Below are 23,488 nucleotides of genomic sequence, written 5' to 3' on the forward strand. Positions count from 1 at the left end.
GTCCACTCCCACCAATCCAAGGTTAGCAGAAATGCCACACATTTATTTGTACTTTTTCAGATTCACAATCCCAGAATCTCCCACCATGCACACAATAAGCCTTCTCATCTGCACAACCATAGCCATCTTCCCTACACACAGCAATGAAAAGAAGTTCTACCCTCTCTTCCTATAAACCACAACCAGAAGACCTCATTGGCTAATCCCCACAGTCCCCTTTCCATGCCAGGCAGCCTCAAAAGATGTGTATGTGGCACGCCCTTTCCACAAACTACCGCGCTGTCTGCGGACCCTGTAACACAGGACAGCCCTTCTTCCCTTTCCACTTTAATCTTTGCAGCACTCCCTCATTGGCTATTTTCAAGCAGTCACTCACCCATCCACCAATCACATCCAAAAACTCTACATCTAACTCTGTCATCTCAGTTCAACACTTCAGATGTACTGTTGAACTCTTAGAGTGCATGTCTCCTGTTACTCACAAGCACCTGCATCAACAACTTCTACACAAATCTCCAAGATTTCTATTTGCAGATTCAACCACATCTGCATCTATCAACACAAAGTACAGGTATGCATATATTTTGAAAAATACATTTCCAACTCTTTTACTAATACATATAGACAGGGTTCCTGCCTCTTACCCTACATTAACCTACTCAATAATCATACTGTCGTTTGCCCCACCTCCAGACATCAAGTGGCCGTTACTTACAATGCTGTGTGGTTGCAAAGTTTTCTTTTAGTGAGCATTTTCATAACAGTTTAAAAATACATATTTGCAATTTCAGCAGCATTGTCTGTGTCTTGTTAGTGAAAGAAAAGAAAACCACATTTAAAACATTTCCACAGCACGTTTAAGTCCCAGATGCTGTGTGAAAGTTCAATATATTACCGGTACATGCATACTTGCCAATGTGACCCATTATAATGTACCAGGTGTTATTTTCTTCTTTCATTCTGTCACTTTTAACACCACTTCTCCCACTAAGAAATTTACACTAAAACTCCCACAATGCAAACTGAACGAAAACTGCATGTATGTTACTAAAGCATGGCATATACATGGAATGAAAAATGGCAAAATGCAATGCATTTACAAATATTTATTTCAGCACCATTTTAAGTCAAACAAATAAATGCATGTATACAGTTACAACAGTACGGTGTGTAATTTTTAATAAATACATGAAAGAAAATGGAAACGATTTCTCCAATATTTTGCAATAACACTCCGTGTGTGCAATTTTATTAACTTTCACGCACATGCATACTTGTAACATTCTCCTTTCTAATCTTTATGTGCTTATTGGCACCTACATTTTTCTCTGCATTCTGGCAATTGCAGTGCACCTTTTATAATGCAAATAGTGCAACCACAACTCCCATAATACAAACAAAAGAACCATCATGTAATAAGCAAGTGCACATTAGAATGCATCAGATTCGCAAGTATGCATGTACTGACAACTTAACAAACCTTCACACAGGTGCCAGTTAAAAACGTTCCACAAATATAAAAAAAGTTATGTATGGTGCTGCTATAAATCCACAAAACCACTTTTTTTACTTTCATGTACAGCTTCCCAAAAAGGACAGCTTTTTAAACGCTCAGCATTTTCCATTTTGCACTGTATAACAATGTCACACTTTCTTGCTGCAGCCCCGGCATACGTATCAAGGGACCACCGGCCCCATTAGAAACTCTGCCAGTGCTCCCATGTCCCCATTTCCGTACAGTCCGATGCACTTCCACAGGAATAGGGATAACACTTTCCAGCACCTGACTTTCCCGGCTAACAGGACCTATAATGTCCTGATGGCACCGGGAAGCTAGCTGCTGAAAAATTATAAAGAATCTGGTCTGCAGCACCAGCAGGGTTACCACCATACTCATAATGAGATCCAATGTTATCAACTCTTCTTCATTCATAAAAAATGTCTTCTTGTACTAACATTATTTTACCATTACCATACATACCTACAAATTGTCTTCTTTTGCAATTGCAGTGAAGAACAACCTATCGGAAGACAACAACCTGAAGAAAAGTCCTCTTGACATCCTACAAAGTAAGTGTAGCAGTGCAGTAGTATTCTTTCTGTTACTCATACAGTACAGTTTAGCTGCATAGTAGCCTACAAAATTCCTTTCAAACCAACAACATTTACTTCACTCTTATTCATTAGACCTCAACATGTACACTTTTTGTTTTCTCATCTGAACACCATTATCATAACATGCACTATTATCCTGAAAACATAATAATGTCCTTACTTATTCATTCACGCTACCACTCTCTTATGCACTAACCCAAGCCCTTCACACATATACACACACACCTACTCTTACAACCTTCGCAACCACAGCTAGCAGCCAATTGAACAATCCCACAGCCCTCTATTTATGTCTGCCCTCATACTCACACACTCATTCACAATACACGCAAATATATTCCACAATTTCCTTGTTTGTCCAACAGACAGAACAGCATGCCTACTAAAAAGCAACTCCTTAGAAAACAAAGAAAAAATAGAGCAGATAAAAATAAAAGCATACCAAATACTCATCCACCTCTAGCAGAATTGATTACAAATATTCAAACAAAACTGCTCATATAATCAGTCAGCAAAACTAAACCAGCTACAACTAAAAAATGAGGGCCCCTCTCACAAAAAATAAAAATAAAAAAGTATAAAGAAGAATAAAAGTGCTAATGACCCTACCACTATATCTACCAATGTTAATGTTGCCACAGTTAAGCATTCCAAAAAATGTATTTTCCAAAAACATTTCCTCCTTAGAGTACTTCACAATCTTATGAAAACAGCTGAAAAGTCATGCTCAACCCTTAAAAATGTACTGCAGAAGACTAATCCTGGATTCTGCTCAAAAGAAAATTATTTATATTAATTTTAACCAGAATGAAACCACTAACAAAATTAATCAGTAAATTACAAAATGTACTTCTAAATGTCAACATAGGTACATTTGCGAACTTCAGTGAAGGTGAATGGATTCACACAAGTTGCACAGAACCATATTTCAATGAAGGGGCTTATAAACAAGAACTGAACAACTCAATTGCGATACATAGCAATGGCCAAGGGTATGAAATGCTAGAAAACACCATTATAGCACAAGAAACCCTTATTGAAAACACGTCCCCAACAAACTTGCAATCAACTGTTCCTTCCATTCAACCAATCCGTCCAGTCTAGAAATGGCCATACAGCGCAATGTGTAAAATACAGCAACAATCCTTCAAATCTTTATGACAATTCCTCAATCACTATGTGAAAGTAAAAAACAAATTAGAATAAAAACTTTACAAACCATGGACTCCTGTGCAGTGCGCAAGTACACTGGACTGTGAGGACATTCATTAGCCTGCATTTTGGGACCTACTTGCAAAAGCACCTTACCCCACATCAAAATGTTAGCAACACACCATTCCACTATAAGGAATCTTCTGCAGAGACTGTACTGTGCAAAAAGTCCTGCTTTACAACTGCAACATTTTAATAACATTCTCCTACATGGGACAGCCAAAGAACTCCTTCAACAAATAGAGCACATCCAAAATAATTATTTTGGAAGTGACGATGACTTCTAAAATTCAGTCACTTTAGAGAACATTAGTGAAAACCTTACAAACGCCAATCTTCTAATAAACACATACAAAAAAGAAATAGCAAAGTTTAAAAGCACATCTGCTGTAGTATGTGTGTGTTGTTGCAGAACTTTTTACAAAAAGAGAACAAAAATTTTAGATATGACTTATGAAATAGAAGACAATGAGGAATACCAATGGTTCCAATTAGCTCTATATCTTATGACAGAAAATAAATAAGAAATAAGTGAGCCCTCAATACTTTCACATACAAAGCTTGATAATAACCAAATGCCTTCACGTGCTGTCACTAATAACTTGAAAATATTCCCACTTCCGAAACCTCTGCAACAGCTTAATTTGCATGAGAGCATTATAATCCAAACAGTACACCCATTTCAAGCTATAAAACGCCTTCAATCCAAAACAACCAAATTGCCTCCTTCTGAATACTAAATGGCATTTGTGGCAAAGTAGTATATTTGCCATTAGATCTTAACGAAAATGCAAAAACTCTAAGAGTGCAACGGCCAATAGATCAATCTTTGATTATCCTAGTTAATGGTGTACCAACTAAAGACAACATAATTTGGCAACAACTAGTAGACTTAAACAAAGTGAGAAAAGCCCTACAATATCTAAAAGAAAATAGTGAGTACCACAAAGATATGAATATTGAACATAATTTAAGGGAAACCACCCAAATACTTCATGATTCATCACCAACTGTCCAATTTGAACTTGCAGATCCTATTACTGCATCCAATATTTTAGACCAGTATACAATTCACCCATTACACTCCAAAGATACCATAGATGATGCATTAGAAACATATCAAATGCGTCAAGGGAAAGGATCTCCAATCAGCTTATGGGTGAAAAGTGTAGAAGCATGTGCCTTTCCTCTACTCCTTCCTACAGGAAAAGGGTGAAGATATGATGAAAGATCCACACAAATAACAGCATCAGAATATCGCTCTTTACAAATGTATTCTGAAGTCCCCAGATTCAGACAAAATATTGAATACATATTCCACCTCCTGTTTGAAAGTGAACCAGCAACTCTATGTTACGGCGTTGCACACACATTGAAAACACGCCCACTTTTCTGCACGTGTCTGCTACTCAACTGCTTCAAAAGATAAAATTCAAAGATGATGTTTTGCAGTCAAGTATCACAAATCTCTTGGCAAACATGCATGGTACAAAGGAATACTGGTTCCGATGTCATAGTGTATGCTAAGGAACCTCGACGCACCCACATGGTTTGTTACGTTAAGTTGTGCAGAATATTCCTGGGATGACTTGCACGACTTCCTATGCATAGCAAACCAAAACAAAGAAGGAAGAGACATAAAACACCAGGAGAACTCTGCTCTCTTGCCACTGTAAATGTATCAAGATACTTTCACCACCACCTTATTGCCATGCTGCACTTCATCTGCAATAAAAATATCCCTCCCCTCGGAGAAGGGGCACACTTCTTTTGGAGAAAAGAATATCAATCCAGAGGAGCACTAAACATCCACATGTCTTGCAGTGTATTCACAAATACATATCCTGCGACATCCCTTCAGAAACCACACATACTGAGCTATGTTCACAAATGTTACGCTTCCAAAAACATAATTTTGGCAAATACTGCTGACGCAGATATAAAAATAAAGGTAAACACTAAACCAAGTGCTGCTTTGGTTTCCCTAGACCAGTTTCAGCAAAAGGACTAGTAAGCTGCTTCATGCCTTCTGTTAGACACAGTGTGAAAGGCAAATCACCTATAAACACATACAGCATTAATTAAAGGAAGCTTCAAAGTACATCAATGATTACAATGCAATCATTGCCCTCTTGTGGAATGAAAACATAGATATACAATACATTCAGATAATTCTACTGCTGTTGCAAGATATGTCACAGCCTAACCAACCAAAGCTGAGAAAACAGATCTAAAAGACATCTGGGGTGACATATCATCTGACAAAACACTAATGTGGATGCTACGAAGCTGCAACCGTTTAACCAGCACAGCCTTATATGGCAAATCTGAACACATAGGGCCTCATTACGTGGAAGGAGGTAACCATGGCGCTATTAGCACCATGGCTACCCCCTTACTGCATTCCAGGTCTGTGTTCCCGGAATAGGGACTTACCGGGTCAGTCCGACCTTGGAGGACCTGGTAAATCCCCATTCCAGGAACCATTCCCCATTCCCATTTGAGGCCCCATAGGACTCAATGGGAATGGGCATGGAGCTAATAACGGGCCCGCTATTAGCGGGCCCGTTATTAGCTCTGAAGTCCCTTAACAGGTCCCGTCCATGACGCCTGTTAAAACCAGGTGTTGAGGAAGGGACCCGCTAAGGGACCTCAGAATAGGGTGGTAAGGGATTACCGGCACCGGTGCCCTTACCAGTGCCGATAATCCCTCAGTGCCTACCGCGTAATGAGGCCCATAGTCTGGCTAAGCCTTGGTCCAGCTGCATCGAGAAAAAGAGTGCTGAAATCCTATCAAGACATAGGAATAATAGCCAAAAATGATCCCAACAGCCAGGATATTTTAAAAATAATGTATTAGACAAATACTACCCAAATAGAAGTACTGCTTTGGAAAAATGTACCTGTGGCACATAGCCCAAAATTACTCCTACAAAAATAATGTGAAACCAGATGGAAAATGTAGAAAATATGTGGTCTACGCTTATGAAGGGAGCCTCGTCAAACTTACCAAACCCAGCCTAATTAATCATATGAAATTATCATTTAAAACTCCTCCACATAGAGAACTTTACTACATTGCCCTACTGCAACTTTTTAAACCATGGAGAAAAGAAGAGGCTTTATTAGGTAACCATGGCTCAGTTAAAGCAGCATTCAATGCAAATGAAAGCAGTATAACAAATGTCAATTTCAAGCAATACAAAAACATGTTGGACAATGAACGCCAACAAGAGGAAGAAGTTCAAGCACAACTAAATGAAGACCCTCCTGAGGTGAGTCAATCTTCTGTTACTGGAAGCCAAGAACCACTTGGAGAGCCACTCATTGTACATGAAGCAGAATTAGCCATGACTTAAGTAGAGAACATCATGTATCAATATGAGCAATCAGAAGAAAGCTTGTCAGTGCTGAAATCACAGCTAAATGATGAGCAACTTAGCATTTTCCTAAAAGTGACTAAAGAAATTGAACATGGTTAGAAGCATGAAAGTAAAACTTGTAGCTGTCAGAATTATAAACCTGTACTCCTCTATGTAACTGATGAAGCTGGTTCTGGAAAAACATTCCTAATTAAAATCATCAGCAAATTCATACAAAAGTTAACAAACAACAACATTTCAGCTGTCTAAAACAAGTTTACACCGACTACTGCTCCTTCCAGTAGAACACCAAAACAAATGAGAGTACTACAAATTATCTACAGAAGCTGCTACGGAAGTACGCAGAATTCTGAAACAAATGAAAATGCTCCTAATAAATGAGGTAAGCATGGTTTTCAACCTAATGTTGGCTTTAATTCACCTCAGATTGCAAGAAGTCCTTAAAACGGACTATAAAGAACTCTTTGGAGGAAAACACGTTATTGATTTTAGAAATCTCCTACAATTAACACCAGTGTAAGGTGAACCTATTTTGAAAACCTTAGAGCACAAACAGTGCTGCAACATACTTGGCAGCATAGGAAAAGTAAATCTCTTGCAACATTTCCAATAGAGAGAACTAACTCAAAACTTGCGTCAGTCTGCAGACCTCACTAATGCTAACATTTTAAAAAGCATTAGGACAGGTCTTCTTTCGAAAGATGCGCGCTCTATCTTACATAGTAGACTCATCCATGAGCGATATGGGCATGTCACATCTGCTCCTGATGTCATGTAACAATTAGCACAAAAAAAATGTAAAATGTATGTCCTTAATGCCAACCCTAGCAAGCTGTACGCAATTCAATGAGACAATGTTAAAAAAATAAATGCAAGCAATAGTGCATATTAGCTCCACAGACAAACTGGAAGTGCACGGCATGACACTCCCTATGTGTCAACAAGCAACAGCACGACTAAAAAGCTTAGAAAAATGTATCACCAACACGGCTGGTTTGGAGAAAATGTTAATGTTGCGTTTAAACAGCAGAATAATTCTAAAACTTAACATTGACGTGGAGCAAGGTTTGGTCAATGGATAAACCGGTACAGTTGTTGGCTTCCAGAGTTATCCACATGACAACAACATTCAGTTTGTCAACATCCACTTTGACAAACTTTCAGAAGTTAAAAATATAGGAGGCTCAACAGCACGATTCCGTCTTTTCAAAGACCTGTATGTACGCAGAGAGCAATTCACTCTGTCTCTTGCATATGCAGTCACTATTCACAAATCACAAGGTCTAACCCTAGATCAGGCATTGATTGACATTGGCAGCACAGTCTTCAAAGAAGGTATGAGTTATGAAGCACTTTCACGTCTGCATACACTCGAAGGACTATTTCTAGTCAATTTTGAAGCAAACAAAGTCATGGCTGACATTCCTTGCACCCTAGAGTACAACAGACTACATGTACCCTGTTCCTGAAAAGGTAAATCTTTGAAAAGAAAAATAATGCAAACTTATAACAAATCTCCCAACAATACCACAAAAGAAACTAAAAACAACTTATACTCCATAAAGTAATAAAACCATAAAACTATCTAGTGCAAACACAAGTTTATATCCATCAGCAGATATAAAGAGAAATATTTATTCTAAAAAAACAAGTGGAGGTCCAGCAATGACACAGAGACAGAACTCTCTGGTCCATTTAAATTTCCAACACAACTGGTGTAAATTGCTATACAAATGTAGCAATCAATCTTCTGTTCCAATTGCCACCAATTGTTCAAAACATTTACTTGAAAGGCTCAGACTAGTTGTGTTTTTAAATGCTTGTCCTTCATAGAAATGCCACAAATAATCCTGACAACACTTACAGTGTCTCAGGAATTAGGCAGTTATTGGACTACTGCGCAGGAATGATAAAAATTCACCATAAACACACAGGAAGATCCACAAGAATGTCTAAGGTACTTACTGCAAATACTGGAACCCACAAACATACCTATAAATGAAATCTTTCAGATTTCATACACATAGAAACATACGTGCACTCTGTGCAACCATGTTGCACAACAGCACATCCCTAATGAACGATTTGTGTATGTATACTAAATTGTGAATCCATTCCATTTCATCAGCAGATGCAAAACGCAAATCATGCCATATTATGCACTTTTTGCAATTCAGACAATCGTTCCACCTTGCACATAAACTCACATAGCCAATATGTAATACTGATGCTTTTAAGTTACAACGCAGATGGTACCAAAAACAACTGCAAGCTTACTAGCTTCACACACGGGTAAGTATCTCTTGACAAAAAAACCTTCACAACAGTAGGTTTAATCTACCACACTGGTGCCACAATCACTGCAGGTCACTACTGGAAACATTAAAAATAGATATGGTTGGTTTGAATGCAACAACACTTCCATTACTCTAAAACAGAGATTACCAGCAAATCTAAAAAAAGCCCACTTAATATTCCTTAAACCTACATTTACTCACTGACCTGTGAAACTATGAACAGTTAGTGCACTTTAAACATGCCCTTAAGTGCTGCACACTTCAAACAAGCATACTGTGAAAGAAACATTCGCATAAATATCATTTTTTTTATGCTGTATAGATTTTTTTGCCAATCACCCAATGATTATGCAAACAGAAACTGTTATCAATTGTCCAATACGAATTATCCAACTATTATAGTTAAGGAGCACGTTAGAAAATAAAGAACCTTCACAGTAGCAACTTGAATACAACCGAAATAAAGATCACTGACCTGTTCTTCGGTATAATAAGGTGAATGGAAGGCTCACCTGGAGCTCCCTCGCTATGCTATAATGGCAGGCACAGGGAGAAAGACCCAGGGAAACCCTCTTAGGGAAAAAAAACCCTGTGAAGCCAGAGAGCACTGTTGCTGGTATCCAGATGAGGCTGGAGTGCAGATGGAGCGTGGTGGAACGCTGGGAGCGCTAACTCTGGGGATGGCAGGAGGCTGTTGAAGAGATACAACAGTTATAGCAATAAGTTATATATGAAAGAAGAGTCTTTAGGTCAGCAGGCGTACCTTTTAAGGAACCTTGGAGGCAGATGGAAGGAGTAAAAGACTCGCTCCGTCTGCTATGTAAGTGGCCTTTTGATAAGAGACACGATGATATGAGATAAGTTAGCTAAGGTAGAAAGGAAAAAAAAAGGGATTTGGTTCTGCCCTAAACGTACCAGAATAATCCGGGAATTGAAGATCTCTCGAGGGAGTTGTGGGAGACTCTATGTGGATTCTTCGGGGCGAGTTGAGAACTGTAGTTCTGTTGGAAATGGTACGCTCGTTAACTGCTGAAAGAGCAAAATGTTAATCTCTGTATGTCACCGCACAAAGCCGAAAGAAAAGTATCTTGAAGAAAGGAAACTTCATAAGAACAGAACCTCTGAAAGCCCAAACTGACTTGCTTGGAGGAAACCACCGCGGGGAATGCAAGAGGTAAGTGGAGAATTCTGAAACAGGCAAAAGTAATTGAAAAGGAAGTTGAGGCTAACAATGCTATCAGTTTGGGAAATTAAACCTAAAGTTCGAATTTACAGAGCATAGCTGCAATAAACAGTAGCAACGCGCGGCGATGCAGGAGACCGAGACTGAAATACTTCTTCCGGGAAGGTAGGAGGAGTGTCGACCTCGTGATCAGCCTGAATACCTAGAACGGTGTCTTGCATTATAGGCACCATCCTCTCATGGTTGGTTTATCCTCTCCTGTTGGGAGAGGATAAACCAACAGTAGAGCGATGCCACCAATGTTGTCATAGTGACCTGGTCTGGGGCCCGTAGCCGCGACCACTCGTAACAGAAAGAACAACTGTGCAAAACACACATTATTGTTGTTTCAACCATAGTACTTAGAATGTACTGATTATGAGGGTTTACAAAGTTTAGTCACTGACCTGTAGAACTATCAAGAGTTAGAATACGCCAACTGGTATATAACTGCATTCATAGTACTCTAATGCTACTTGTGAATAACAAAATAGTTAGAATACACAAACAGGTATCAAACTGCTTCAAAAAATACCCTTCAGAACTATAAAACTATCAACAGTTAGAATACGCCAACTGGTATCTAACTGCATCCATAATACTGCAATGTTACTTTTGAACAGTAAAATAGTTAGAATACACCAGCAGGTGTCTAACTGCTTCAAAAAATACCCTTCAGAACTATGAAACTATCAACAGTTAGAATACACCAACTGCTATCTAGCTACACCTATAGTACTGCAATGCTGTTTTTTTAAGAAATATATATTTTTATTGGTTTTACAACATTCAACTTGTAACAGTCCCATCCCCGCTCCACACCCCCCCCTTCCGGGAAGTTCCATGCATAAGTCTTTGTAGACCGAGGTGTCTTCTCTCCTTCTTAATTAAACATATCCAATATCTTTATGTTGTGTGGGCACCACTGCTCCATGTAGTCGCTTTGGAGGTACTCAAGGGTCTCGCCCCAATCGTCTCTAAACTTTTGGTGGCCCCCTGTATATTGTACGTTATATGCTCCATAGAGATGTGTGACCGAACTCTCCTTATCCAGTCGAGTGCCTGGGGTGGGTGCTTTTGTTTAAATTTTTACGCTATCTCCAGCCACATGCCTATCAGTAGACCCATGAAGTTCAGCTTTTGCGTTTTGGTGAGTTGTTTGTCTTTAGGGTCCCATAGCCCACACAGCCATATTTCTTCTCCTAGGTTCCCCAAGCTTGTGAACATTAATTGCATATGTGCCTTCACCTCTACCCAGTACTGCTGTAGGTTCGGGCAGTCCCACCACACGTGTTGCCAGTCCCCTTCCCCAATGCAATCCCTCCAACATTTATTTGGGGAGTCTCGGTACATAGTATGGAGCCTTTCTGGAGTATAATGCCTTTGCAAGAGAATTTTCATCCACATCTCTTTTTTCTGTATCGCCTTTGTGAGTTTGGTATAATCCCATCCTCCCTCAAGCACTCCCTTGTGCACCCCCTTCTTATGAAACCCTCATCCGACACCTCCTGCCCGGCTAACTATCTGCCAATCTCTATCACTCCCTTCCTGGGCAAGCTCCTGGAGAAACTGGCCATCTCCTAGCTTAATCTCCATGCTGAATCTGTTGGTAGCCTTCACGACCATCAGTCTGGCTTCAGAGCTGCCAGAAGCACGGAAACTGCTCTCCTGAACATCTGTGAGGACCTGCTCTCGAACCTTGACTCAAACACTCCTTGTGTTCTCATTTTACTTGATCTCTCCTCTGCCTTTGATACTGTCAATAATACCATCCTGCTCATCCGTCTCCATGATAACCTGGGTATCACTGGTCAGGCTCTGGCGTGGCTGTCCTCTTTCCTCTCCAATTGACCCTCCCAGGTCCAACTGGGGTCCTTCCTCTCTGATATCTTTTTCTCTACCTGTGGTGTCCCCCAGGGATCTAACCTCTCTACCTGGCTGTTCAACCAGTACTTGGCACTTCCTGCCCATCGCATCGCCGCTCTCTGCCCCAACTTTCAGTGCTATGCGGATGATACCCAGCTCATTTTCAGACTACCCTCGGCCTCCTCTTCTCCTTCCCTCATCTCTGGCTGTCTTTCTGCTAGCCAGGAATGGTGTGCCGCCAATTACCTCTGCCTTAATGCCAGTAAGACTGAGATTCTACTCATCGGCACACCCACTCCCTCCTTCCCTGCAGCTCTCTGGCCGGCCTCTCTTGGCCCTCTTCCTGGTCCTACCTGCAAGGCTAAAAACCTTGGGGTCATCTTCGACTCCACACTCTCTTTCTCTCATCACATATCTGACGTCTCTAAGAAGTCACACTACCAGCTTCACCTCCTCAGAGGTATCCTTCCTTTCCTCTCCTTCCCTGAGAAGCTCACTGTCTCCAGAACCCTGGTTCTCTCGAAGCTGGACTACTGTAACTGCCTCTATCTAAATCTACCTGCCTCTACTCTCTGCCCTTTGCAACTCATCTAGAACAGGACTGCAAGACTTGTCCTTGGCCTCAAGCCCAGGGACCGTATCTCTCCAGGACTGAAATCGCTACACTGGCTCCCAGTGGCTGCGAGGATTAAGTTCAAAACCCTCTGCATTGTCCGCAAGGCCTTCTGGGGCCTCGGGCCAAAATACCTTCAACTCTCTCTTCCTAAATATCTTCCTTCTCGAGCTCTTCGCTCATCCACCTCCAACTCCCTCAGGGTCAGCCGCTTCTCCAAGCAACGAGTTGGAGGTAGATCTCTCTCCGCAGCAGGGGCCTCCCTCTGGAACAGCCTTCCTGGCACTCTGAAAATTGAGGAGAACCATCTCCGGTTCCGGAAGTACCTCAAAACCTTCCTCTTTGACTCTGCTTTCTCTCCCCCTCTATCCTGTTATTATTACTGTAACTGCAATGAATCTGAAAAGGGGCCACTCACCTATCCCGGTCCGTGGCCCTGCCACTCTCCCCTGCACTACCTCCCTGGCGACCCCTGCACTTGTGGGACTGTACTTTGGGATACTGTATCCCTACAGCCCCCCCCTCCCAGCACTTGTCTGCACCTATCTTGCACTTGCCACCAGCTGGCCCTTATAATTTATCTTGTTTCTAACTAACCTGTACTGCACTTCTCCTCTCCCTTTCCCCATTGCACTTTTCCCTTCCCCTCCACCCTGCACTTGCGCGATCTGAATGACACCTGTCCTAGTAGGATCGTTGTCTGTCTCCCTTTGTTCCCCCCCTGCCTCGTTGCGCCTTGAAACACTTGTGTATAGGCGCATTATAAATGCCACATCATATCATATCCCCCATATGTATTCCCATTGCTCTTTGGGGATTGTTCTTCCCAGGGTCTTCTCCCATCTTTTAATGTATAGCCATTTTATTTCTTCAACTGAGGTGTTTATGTATTTGTATGTGTTTGACACAAACCTTGACATTCCCGTGTGTGTCATTATGTATTTTTCAAAAGTAGTTAACTCCCTTGTTGCTGCTTTTTTATTCTGGGCGTGTCTAACCAGTGGCATATTTTTTTTATTTGTATCTGTCCTTGGCGTTCAGATTTAGCAATGCCATGCAGTCATCAAACAATCTTATCTGCTGCTCCTGGTACTTGTGCCCGACCATTTTACATCCTGCCTCCTACCACTTCTGATATGCCCCTTTCTCCAGTCCTGGTGGAAATTCAGTATTTTTGAATAAAGGCATAAAGGGGGCTGGGTCCTTTGTTAGTGTACCTTTCTGTTTAGCCTTATCACAGATCTCTAGGAACGCCTTCATTATTTAGCTGATTTATACATTGGGGTGTCCATATTTCCTCCCCAGCCAAAGCAAGTGCCTGGTGGGTGTTGTTGCCACCGCTCTATTTTGTGCAGCCCACAGCTTCTGTGAATTGTCTGGTATCCATTCTTTCAATATCCATAGTTGCGCCGCATCATAATATTTCTTGAAGTGCGGAAGGGCGCAGCCGCCCTCCTTCCTTGAGGTGGTAAGAACCACACTTGATACCCTCAGGGTTTTCCCTTGCCATATGTTTGCCAAAATAGCTTTCGATAGGGATTTGAAGAAAGCTGGTGGGATTCTAATCGGTATAGCTTGGAATAGATATAAAAGTTTTGGTAGGATGGACATTTTGATAGCCTTTATCCTCCCCCACCACGATATCGACAAGGGGTTCCATCTCAACAGATCCCATTTGATATGTTGTAGCAGTTGGGGGTAGTTTTGAGAGTATATGTCTTGTATTTTACCTGTCAAGGTGATCCCGAGATATTTGACCCCCGTTTTCGCTACCTTCAAGTGCATATCGCATGCTATTGTGTGAATATGTGTTATATTTCCCGCCAGAATCAGGACTTCTGATTTCTGTCTATTGATTTTTAAGCCTGACAGGGAGCCAAATGTTTCAATCAATTGCATGAGAATCATGAGAGACTTCTCTGGTTCCCCAAGAGTCACCAGCATGTAATCTGCATAGGCTACAATTTTATGGGTGTGCCCTGCCATATCTACGCCTTTTATTTCCTGGTTGTTCCTTATTCGTGCCAGTAGAGGTTCCAAAAATATAGCATATAGTAGGGGGGCAGAGGGCACCCTTGTTTTGTTCCTCTCTAGATTTGGATTTTATTGGCGAGGCCTCCGTTCACTGCTACACGTATATTAGGGGAATTATAGTTTGCCTTCACCATGTTTAGAAAGGTCTCACCACCCCCATTTTCCATAAAATGTGAAAGAGGAGCAACCACTCTACTAGATCAAACGCTTTTTCTACGTCCAAGGCCAGAACTATGGCTGGGGAGTGTGTTATACCTATTTTTTCCACTAGGTAGAGAACCCTCCTAATGTTGTTTGTTTGCCTTCCTGGGACAAACCCGGATTGGTCCTGGTGGATCAGTTTTGGAAGCACCAGAGTAAACCTGGTGGCTAAGATTTTGGGATATAGTTTCGTGTCTTGATTTATCAGGGCTATCGGGCGGTATGAATTTGGGAGTTGTGTGTCTTTCCCCTGTTTGCGGATTACCAGCATCTTTGCCTCATTCATAGATTGGGTGATATTACCTATATCTTTGAAGGAGTTAAATAATTCTGTTAGGGTCGGAGTTAGTACGTCTCTGTACATTTTGTAAAATTGTGCGGTATATCCGTCTGGGCCCGGGGCCTTATTCCTTAGGAGATCTCTAATTGCCTTGCTGACTTCTTCCTGTGTAATGTCTTTGTCTAATATTTGCCTTTCTAGTTCTGATAATACTAGTAGTTTTACCCCCTCTAGATACGTTTTTGTTGCATCTCATCTTGTGGATCCGATGAGTAGAGGCGCTGATAGAATTGCTCAAATATGTTCCCAATCTCTGCCGTTTGTGTCTTCCTTTGCCCTTTGTCATCCACCCGTGCCTTTACTGACCGATCCTTTTTTATCCCTTTAAGTTGCTTGGCCAAATATTTATCTGCCTTATTTGCCTTTATATAGTACCAATGTTTCAGCCAGATCAGGTGTCTCTCTGCTTTTTTTGTGCGAAGAGAGTCCATTTGGCCTTGGACGTGTTTCAGGGCTTTTTGCAATATTTCGGCTTGGATTTTGCTTATGTTTGCCTCTAACTGTTTTTCCCATTGGGCATTCTTTTTCTCCCTTCGGTTCTTTAATGCAATTAGGTGTCCCCTCGTTTCCGCCTTCAGGACTTCTCATTGTGATTCTTTCGATATTTCTGGGAGGTTAATAAGCGATAGGTATTCGATAATTTGTTCCCGGAGAGTGATCCTTAACACTGGATCCCTAACTATTTCCTCTGGGAGATGCCAGTTCCACAACCCTAGGACGTTTGGGGTCAGCACCATCTCGGCCCACAAGGGTGCTTGGTCGGATAGTGAGATGGAGCCTGTCTCTGACTTCTGTATTTTCCCCAGGATACCTGCCGAGGCCCAGAGGTAGTCTATCGTAGACATTGTGCCATCGACGTGCGAGAATTATGTGAAACCTTGTTGATTGGTGTTAATGTGCCTCTAGACATCTTCCAACGCTAGGTTGGACATTTTATGTTTTAAAGCTTTTGATGGGGTTCCCTGGCCCTGCTGTCTGGGACCCGATCTGTCGAGTGTGGGGTCCCATGCAATATTCAAATCCCCTCCCAGCACTATCTCTCCCATGGCAAAGCTTTCTAATTTATCTAGGGTGTCCTTGAGAAATACCTCCTGTCCCGTATTGGGAGTGTATAGAGCCGCTAACATGAGGGCGTAACCTTCTATTTTCGTGTTCATGAATAGATATCGCCCCTGTTTATCCACCTCCGTGTGAAGTAACTGTATGTTTATGGAGTCTCGGGCTGCGATCAGGACCACTGCTTTTTTTTCTTGAGCATTAGCCTGTAGTACCTGGTTATATCCTTTCAGCCGAACCTTGCTCTTGTCCTGCCCTCTAATGTGAGTTTCCTGAAGCATAATTATGTCGTATTTCCCTTGTTTTAGGAAATGCTCCACTTTCTTCTTTTTAACCCTTGGATGTTATATGTCAGTATTTTTATCCCCATTGTGTCGCGGGGGTTTGTTTCTCTGTGTGAGTGCCTCATTGTACCTTCAGATTTTCATGGTCCTTCCCGATCCCTTTCGCCTTCCCCAACTGTGCAATCCCCAACATGCCTAAATCCCTCCCCTCCTAAACTACCCTGAGGTGGGCCCTGGTTGCTATGACCGCTCAGGCGTTGTGCCATCTGCGCCATGCCCACAGTAACTCAGGGAAAACTTGTAGGGTATACTAAAACCCTCTGGATTCCAATAAGTGTCCCAAGTACCCTCCTCCCCCTCCATCGCACCTGTAGTTGTGGCGGTCACGCTCTCACCGACCTTGTTAGTTATACAGGATGGAGGTTCTATCGGTCTCGAGTTATTCTCTGATGGTGGTGTACGTTGACTTCTCGTATGTCGTCTTAGTCCTTTGACAGTGGCCCCTTCACTTTTCCATAATTTCTCTTCCATTCCCATTCTGATCTCTTCAGGGGAGGTCTTTCTCTCGTCCTTCTTAGGGTGACGCCTTCCTGATCTTGTATGCCCAGAATTCGCCTCCCTTCTTCACAGGTCCTTACCCTTCTTTGTTTTCCTTCCCATGTGAACAGTAATCCGAATGGGAATGTCCATTTGTATCTTATTTGTTTCGATGTGAGATCTCTTACAACAGGACCCATTTCCCGGCGTTTCTGCAATGTGGACTGCGCCAGCTCTTGATATAGCTGTATGTGCTGTCTGTTCATTCGGATATGATCCATTGTCCGGGCCCTCCGCAGGATCTGTTCTTTTCGGGGGTATGAAGTAAGTGCCACCAGGACATACCGAGGTCGTGTTGCCGGTTCTCCTGTTCTCTTAGGTCCCACTCGGTGTACCGATTTGCTGGACTACATCTTTCAGATCCCTTTCTTCTACTGATTCCACCATATTTTTTTTTCTTATGTTCGATCTTCTTGAACCGTTTTCTAAATCCTCGCATTGTAGTTCAAGGTTAAGGGTCCATCGCAGCAGTTGCTCCTGGATCTCTGCGTTTTGTTGTACCTCTTCATCTAAGTTTTGCGTTATTTTCTCCAAGGTGTCTGTCCTTTCCCCTAGACTTGTCATCTCGGTTCTTAGTTTCTGTACTGCAGCTCTCATGTCGCTTTTCATTGTCTAGAATTGGGACTGCATTGTGGTCATGAACTGGGCCTGAAATTCCCCAAACCACGTTTTCATATCGTCTCTCGATGCCATTTTGGTGCTCAATTATTACGTGCCCGTTTTGGAGGTTTATCCTTCTTGGTTTTTCTTTCTCGTGGACGTTGTAGGTATAGGTATACTGTGCCCCAAAGTTGTGACAGGGACTGATCCTGTTTTTTCTGGAGTGTCTGATGGGTGGTTTGCGCAGGTCTTCCCCTCGTTTTGGACATAGGTGCAGTTGTCCTTCTATTTATCCCTGACACTGGCACTCTGCCTTCCCGTTGTGGGTGCACGTGGCTTCCCCCAGTGTGTTATAAAACGGTGTCTCTGCGACTTTCACAGACCAGACTAGCAGGTTTGGTTCCTCATATTCTGGGGGGTCACAGGGTTCTTAGTAGCAGCCTTTATGGGGCTTCCTGGTTGTCTTTTCTCAACTTCTCTGGATGGAATGCGGTATCTAGCCTGCGATTGATGTTACGGGGTGTGTTGCTGCGGACCCTTGGGCTGGGTAGATGAAGTTTTATGTACTATCAACCTGTCAGCTCGATTGTGGCATAATATGAGGCCTTAATGTTACCCCGCTGTCTCGTGGGTGTTGATGTTTCCCCTTTGAAGGTCTGCAGCCTCTATCCGTGTAAGTTCCTAGGCTGTGATCCTCCCTATTCCTGAATGCCACGAGGGTTGGGGATGCTCCAAGCCCAGCACCAGGAAGATCCTCGTGCTCACGGAGGCCAGGGGGATTGTTGCTTGGGCCCCTCACTTCCACGGTGGAGGGAGGGAGGAGGTTCTGTTCTCTCTGTGCCCCTCCTGGATCAGAGCTCTGGGTGGGTCTGGAGCCGCCCCTCCCCCCGCGTATACTTCCGTGTATACTTCTGAATCTCTCATTGGGGCCTCCCCACTGTGTTGCCCCCCCGGGTTGGCGTACCTTGTGGGACTGGATTTGTGCATCGATCTGCCTCACTGGACGGTTTCCATGTGCGGCTCCTCTCCAGCGTGATGTCGCATTGGGTGTCTGCTGCTATGCTCCCATGAGAGGGTCGCAGGGCCTCCTCTCCCGCACCTCGGCTTTTCAGGGTCTAGACAGTCTAAAGGTTGTCCCCAAGTGGGCCCCAGGCAGGTGAGAGTGCACGGTCTCCGTTGGCCTTTGCTTCTTGGCGGGTAGGCTTTTCTGAGTATGTGCGCCTTTCACTGATTCTCCTTGACGGGCGTGCCGGGGTTCCCAACTGCCCGCAATCTTCTTCTGGTTACTGTGGGATCCTCCTCTCGGTAGTTACCTTGGGTCTCAGAGGGACAATATCTCATCGGTACTCGAGTCTTGGGTCAGATTCTAATGCTCTCCGATCTGCCGCGTTGCAATGCTGTTTTTGAAATGGGAAACAGTTTCAATACGGCAACAGATATAAATGTAGTACGTTTTTTTTATATTAATTAGATTTTTTTCCCAATGACCGAATGATTATGCAAACAGAAACAACAACTGTGCAAAACACACTGTAATATTGTTTCAAACATAGTGCTTAGAATGTACTGATTATGAGGGTCTACAAAGTTTAGTCAGTGACATGTAGAACTATGAACAGTTAGAATACCCCACCTAAACCATTACTCAAGAATTACACCTACTTGTGGATAGTTGGCATGGCAGAGGGTCTATTACTGATGAGGAAAGAGCTTTTGTGAAAATCAAAAACCCTGTTATGCCAATTATATATTTTTTTACCAAAGATCCATAAAAGGTTTGAGAGGTTACCAGAGGTTCGACCCGTAATGAGTGGGATTGGGTGGGCTACTGAAGGGCTATCGCAGTATATTGATAATATACTTAAAGAATATCTGTTGTTAATGCCCACCTATATCAAGGACAGCACTCAGGTTCTTCAGACTTTGACAACAATCAATTTGAAAGAATATTATGCATTGGCTACTATGGATGTTACTGCCTCATATACATCAATTAGTCATGACCTTGCCATCCAAACCATAGATTGTGTTTTTCAAGACCATTCTGCATCATTTTTTAAACATGTGGAGATGTTCAAAGAATTCTTAAGATTTACATTAAAAAACTATGTTTTTTTGTTTGATGATAAGTATTACACCTAAATTAAAGGAGTGGCATGGGGGCTAAGTATGCGCCCCCACTAGCCAGCCTCTTCATGTCCAACTATGATCAAACGCATGCATTATGTAATGAGGAGTTTAAGGATAATGTTATACTATGGAAACGTTACATAGATGATATATTGATGATTTGGAGGGGTACAGACAATGAGTCCCACAAATTTGTAGAATTTCTAAATACCAATTGTTTTGGTATCAAACTGACTGGCGAAAGTAGTAGAACAACAAGATTTATATAGCACAGGGTAAAATTGAGACAAGAACTTTCTGTAAGGCAACGGAGGTCAACTCTACGTTGCATGCATAAAGTTGTCACAGGAAATCAACTATTGTAAACATCCCAGTGGGGGAATACTATCGAGCACGCCGCAATTGCAGTGACGAACAGGCATATTCCCAGGAATGTGTATTATTAGCTAAGAGATTTGGTGAGAGGGGTACCAATCATGGACAATTTCTAAAGCATGTCAAAAAGTTGAGAGGAAGTCAAGGGCTGATATGCTCTCCCCTTTCCAAGGACACCTTTCTTTGAAGCATTGCTGTACGCGGATTGAGCGCAGAGCCACTAGACCACCAGGGATCTGTGTGTGATGTGGGGGGGCTGCTTACAGTAAGCAGCCCTCTCCTCCCCAGCCCCCAAAGCATGGGGGCACAAGTATTGGGCCCCCTGAGGGCAGATGGGGGTCCATGTGCCCCCAGGGGAAAAGAAAAAAAAAGATTTGGGGTTGGGGGATCCCGGGGGGACCCACTTTACCACCAGGAGGATTTTGTTTGAAAGAGGGGGTGGCCCTCTCCCCCCCACCCTAAGTGGATGGGGACACCTTATAAAGCCCTCCCTGGGGGCAGATGTCTGCCCCTAGGAAGAGTACATGAGATGCCCCCCATCCATTTGGGGGCGGAGAGGCCACTGCAAATATTTGCAGAGCCCCCTAACACCTGGGACAGTATGTTTTGCCCCCCTGGGGCAGATGGGCACTCACATGTGCCCATCTGCCCCTAGGGAAGGGGCAACAAAAAATAAAAAAATTCTGAAAATCTACTCTGCCGAAAGACTTGGGGTTACCAGTGTTTTAGCCTTTTGCCTTTGCGTCCAGGTAGGTGCACCCACACATGTGAAGTACCGTTTTCATCAGGACACCTGTGAGAACGTCGGAAGGTAGGACATCTGTTGTTGGCGGCGTGTTTCAGTGGGTGAGCAGAGGGAAATGTCTCTGAAATTTGGTGGAAAAAAACACAATTTTCAGACATTTCACCCAGACATGGCCACCCACCGAAACATGCCGCCAAAAACACATGTCCTACCATCCCGTGTTCCCACAGGTGTCCCGACAAAAACGGTACCTCACATGTGTTGGTGCACCTACCTGTGCGCAAAGGGACAAGGCTAACCCACTGGTAACCTCAAGCCTTTCGGCAGAGCAGATTTTGCTCATGTGGACAACCTACAGATTTGGGCCAAGGATGTCGAAGCCACAAAGGAAAACAGGGAACCCCATGCATTTCCGAAAAGAGGACACCCGTGGGAATACACGGAGGTATGACTTGCACAAATTGGCCCAGAATGTATTACCCACAACCCCGGCAAAGTCCAAAATTTGGCAAAAAACCCACACTTTTCAGACATTTCACTCTGGCCACCATCCGAAACATGCATCCAACACCACATGTCCTACCTTCCTACGTTTCCACAGGTGTCCCAAGAAAAACTGTACCTCACATGTGTGGGTGCACCTACCTGGGCACAAAGGGAAAAGGCTAAACCACTGGTAACCCCCAAAGGGTTTGGCGAGACAACCTACAGATTTGGATCTAGAGTGTTGAAGCCACCAAGGAAAACAGGGAATCCCATCCATTTCTGAAAAGAAGACACCTGTGGGAATCCACAGAGGTATGACTTGCACGAATGGCCACATAATGTATTACCCGAATTTGGTCGAGATATCTCATGCAACAAAAAAGTTACAAGGGATTGAATGGCGACATACCGAAATCACCAAAAAACGCCTTGGCACTGGGGGGGAAAACCCATGGCACTTAAGGGGTTAAACATTCCCTTAAGTACTGCACACTTCAAACATACTGTGACATGTAACATCAAATAAATGCAGTAGGGTTTTTTAATCCTGTATGGATGTTTGTCCCCAATGACCCAATGATTAGGCAAACAAAAACAGCAACTGTGCAGAACGCACAGTAATGTTGTTTCAAACATAGTACCCAGAATGTACTGATTATGAGGGTCTAAAAGGTACATGAATATGTAAGATTGTATGCAATGCGACATTGTAAACTATCCTACCTAACATATTATACTGTGCTTTTGTCACAGAAAAGGAAGCAAATATTTCTCCATCATTACCATGTATAACAAACTCAACCTGTACCCCCAATGGTACAGCAATCAGAACTACTATTTGCACTTCAATTGTATTGTGTCACCATGTTACAAATAATATATACTGCCCGCACACTATCTATAATTACTTTACACATATTATTATAATGTTTGTATCCAATGGCCGGATTCAATTTCTATAGACATATTATTATAATGGTTGTGCCAAGTGGCCAGATTCTTGTGTGCATGGCCGTATTATGCTGTGGTGGCTGTGGCCAGTGCCTACAACCATGCACCCAAGAATCTAGGCACTGTCCACAACCACCACAGCATAATACGTCCATGCACCCAAGAATCTGGCCACTGGCCACAACCACCACACCACAACTTGCCCTGAACCTCCCAATTCAAGTAACATCTGCAGACATCGAAATGGACTGCCAACCCTATTTTTCACCTATGCAAATGTCCCCATATCATTTAGATTCCACTGCCCTACCCTGACCAAGCCCTCTTTCAGTCACCAAATAACCCAAGCTGTCCACCCAAATCCTCTTTCAGCCTGCAAATAACCCCAAATGTGTTTCTCAAGCTGTCTGCCCAAGACTCTGTCTGTGGACTACTGTGGTGTCCGCGGACTGCTGTGTCACTGTACGCTCTTCTTCCACCTAAACAAAGACCCCCATATCATCTTTTTGTCACTCCCACACCCTTCCCAGCCCCTATTTCCAACACCAAATGACCCAAAATGTGTTTCCAGACTTTTTCCCCACTGCGCTGTCTGCAGTCAGTTGTGACTGTCCGCGGATACAAAATGGCAGACGTTTTGGAAAATATGATGCCCCTCATGTTTTTCACCATCCAATCACCGGGCATGTCTGATGTCCGCGGACATCAGGCTGGCACCTGGACCAATAGTTGGTCCGTCCGTGGATTGAACAGGAAAGTGAGTCTGCAAACCGAACCCAGATATCACTCATTTTGTTTTATCTACTTTTGCCCCGTTTTAAAGAAAACTACTGGAGGGATTGACACCAAATTTACAAAAGCACGCTTTTGAACCAAGTTGTCGCTCCTGCCACAAATTTGGTGAAAAATTGTCCAGCGGTTTGGGCTGTAGACGTGAGCAAAATGTTTTTTCCATTGCATCTATGGAACAAACTGAAATTT

General features: G+C 43.0%; 1 protein-coding gene across 4 annotated transcripts in view; it reads left to right on the plus strand.

The window, feature by feature from the left end:
• LOC138521311 (galactoside alpha-(1,2)-fucosyltransferase 2-like) overlaps positions 1–23,488 on the plus strand; it is a 134,054-nt gene that overhangs the window by 77,456 nt on the left and 33,110 nt on the right. The window contains exon 2 of one of the 4 annotated variants that reach the window (XM_069634067.1): positions 2,011–2,070. The exons of the other annotated variants lie outside the window; for them this stretch is intronic. The gene's annotated coding sequence lies outside the window, so the exon portion shown is untranslated. The remainder of the gene's footprint in view (positions 1–2,010; positions 2,071–23,488) is intronic. 4 annotated transcript variants of the gene reach the window in all.

Source organism: Ambystoma mexicanum, chromosome 1q (genome assembly GCF_040938575.1).
Source record: "Ambystoma mexicanum isolate Mex_15411 chromosome 1q, UKY_AmexF1_1, whole genome shotgun sequence".
Taxonomy (NCBI): Eukaryota; Metazoa; Chordata; class Amphibia; order Caudata; family Ambystomatidae; genus Ambystoma; species Ambystoma mexicanum.